Genomic DNA, 3,041 nt, shown 5'->3' with positions numbered 1-3,041 from the left:
CAACTCGGGTGTAGTCTCCCCAGACTTTTAATGCATCAAGAATCAGCTAATATACCAGAAAACATTGACCAATAAGTTAATCGAGTGGCTTAGAATAACAGCAAGCCCAGGCAAGCCAGGACTACTGTACCAGTAAAAGTTCAGCTTCTATGCTTCTTCACCAAGATCCAGATTTATTAGCTGGCCCAATGATAGGAGCACCTTCCCAGAGATCTCAGTAATCAGGAATTTTCTCCCCCTTCACCTTCGGACTCTGAGGGGGAAACAAGTTCTCTTGGGACCCCATCTATTTCATTGCTTCCTGAGGAAACTAGATATGTACCCTCAGGGAAGTTACAAATACTGATGATGGGGAAATAAGAGTATGTGCATGACCTCTGATCTATATTTGTCTGTGTTATATGTAATATGGTGGTTCAGTCAAAATTCTAATTATGATGGAAAGAAAAATGTTTTTGGTAACAGAAGGTATAAAGTATGGAGATTTATTTTGAAGGGAATTGAAGGAAAGGTGTTTATCTTAAAGTTGTTTTTTTCTGAATGAGTGGAAAGAGGCAACAGAAGGAATGAAGAAAGTAGTAGAAGGTTTGTGAGGAAAAATTGTGAAAGAAATTTTATGTGATTAAGCTAAACAAGATTGGAAATTTAAATGTCAAAAGTAAGGTAATGCAAAACTAGAGTGGTGTTTTAATGTTTCTTAGACTATTAGTCTACTACTGATATTATGGAAAAGATTTCTGAGTAGAAAACAAGGATTCTATGCTTAATCAAAATAATTTCTGTGTTTTATGTTGTCTTGACCAGTTTTCTGAGACTTTTAGAGAATATACTAACATTCGCCCAAAGTCTGAGGGCCAGACACTTTTGGCTATACATTTCAAAACTTGGTCTGTGCTCAATATTCAAAGAAAGCTCCAAAAGTTGGGGCCTAGACCCAAACCCCACAGGCTACCTTGGTGCTAGAGGTCTTTAAGGAATCCAATGACTGGGACAGGGCAGAGAAGGAAGTTCCTTGTCTAGGGACAGAGGTGGCACTTCAGCAGGAAACCCAAGATCCTGCCCTGACTAAGACAGAAAGAGAAAGAGTTCCATGAAACCCCAGTAGGCAGGGGCTACAACCCTTCTCAGCAGGAAGCAGATATGGAAGAAGAGACTTTCTATCCCTCAACATCCACACTAATAATGAGGGAGTTCATGGCTCTTAGAAAGGAGTTAGGCAGGAAAATTATTTAAGGGGTTTCCGGGTCTGCCTGCAAAGACACTGAGGTCATCCTATCCTAGAAGGGGTATGCCCTAATCCACCAACAATTAAATGAGTTATAGGGGTCCTGGTCCAGAATATAGAGTTGGGGATTTTGGCTTCTCCCATTTGCAGGTCCTCTCCTCATGCTCTTATTTGGTCTCTATATCCTGAACTGTCTCCTCACGCCTACAGTCCATAAAGTTACAGATGGTTGTGACATCTGGACCACCCTTATACCAGCTCCTAGGCTAGGAAGATCAGGAGGTTGATGCCCTATAAGAATTTAAAGGGCATCAAAAGCGGGGAATAAAAAGGAATTTTCCACTCAAATGGCTAACATTGTAACCTGTAGACATGATTGCTGCATAGGGCAAAGGGACAGGTGACCTTGAGATCAACTGAAGACTCACCCTCCCCTTTGCTTGTTCTGTCTAGATAACAGATGTATTGCCCTTGCTTGTTAAGAACAGATGTATTGCCTTTGCTTTTTAAGCCCTATAAAAGTAAGATTACTCTTGAGCTCAGGGCCTAGAACTTCAGAGCACTAGCTCTTCTGGGACCTCCAGATAATGAACCTGAGTTCTGCAACTCTCTGAGTGCTGCCTGGTTTTTTGCTAGTCTTCTTTCTGCAACAAGATGTCTAGACAAACCCACCTGAGGTCAGCAGTGCCTGGATTACATCAGCAGAACTGTCTGGTCAACACAGACATTCATTGGAAATAATAAATGGTGGCTGTTTAATAAACTGAATTTTGGAATGGTTTGTTATACAGCTAAAGCTAATTAGTACCACATAGTTCGTATGGTGAGTCATTCAAAACTTTCACTAATTGGGCCTGTTTTCAAAGTCCCAAAGCAAATGTTTGCTAATAAATGTTTTAAATAAATAGTGGAATCTGAGGGTTTTTGTTTTTGTTTTTGTTTTTTTTTAAGAAAAATGCATTGGAACACCATGTAGTCTTTTGCTCAGAATTATGGAAGCCAGGAGGAAATTTTGAAATCCTGCTTTTAATGGACATTAATACTCAGTATAATACATTACACTTAATATACTAATGATGCTTAATATTAAAATTAAATGTGTTTATTTATATGCATTTTGCACTTCTTCAGATATGAAGTGAATTTTAGTTTTGCTGAAATTTTTAAGTAATTTAAAAACTTTCAACATCTATGTCCTATTATTTCATTTTGTATTCAAAACAACTTACACATAAAATTTGTTTGAAGGAGAAACAGCAGATTTTCCTTTTATTAGGTAGATATAAGCAATTATTAGCAAATTGTCCAACATCAGTGTTTTCCCTAGCTCTTCCTGGATCTGAGGGAAGAGAAGGAGCTACTCACAGAAAAAGTTTAATGTGGCTTTTTTGGCAAAGATTTGCTTCTTTATTTATATTCACCTTATACTCCACTTCTGGTGTATACATATGAAAGAACTGAAGTCAGGATCTCAAAAGAATCTGTGTACTGCAGCACTATTCACAACAGCCAACTCATGAAAACAACCCTAATGTCCATTGACCAATAAATGGCTAAAGAAAAGTAATGTGTGTGTGTGTAGTGAAATATTCAGACTTGGAAGAAGGAAATCCTGCCATATGTGACAACATAGATGAACCTGGAGGACATTGTGCTAAGTAAAATAAGGCAGTCACAGAAGGACTAATACTGCATGACTTCACTTATATGAGGTACCTAAAAGAGTTAAACTCATAGAATGGAGAATAGAAAACAAAGTTGTGGTTACCAGGGGCTAGGAGAAGGGGTAAAATGTAAGATGCTCTTCAATTGATAT

Source organism: Pteropus vampyrus, unplaced genomic scaffold (assembly GCF_000151845.1).
Source record: "Pteropus vampyrus isolate Shadow unplaced genomic scaffold, Pvam_2.0 Scaffold25, whole genome shotgun sequence".
NCBI classification, from domain to species: domain Eukaryota; kingdom Metazoa; phylum Chordata; class Mammalia; order Chiroptera; family Pteropodidae; genus Pteropus; species Pteropus vampyrus.
The sequence above is the reverse complement of the archived record's forward strand: the minus strand, read 5'-3'. Positions refer to the sequence as shown.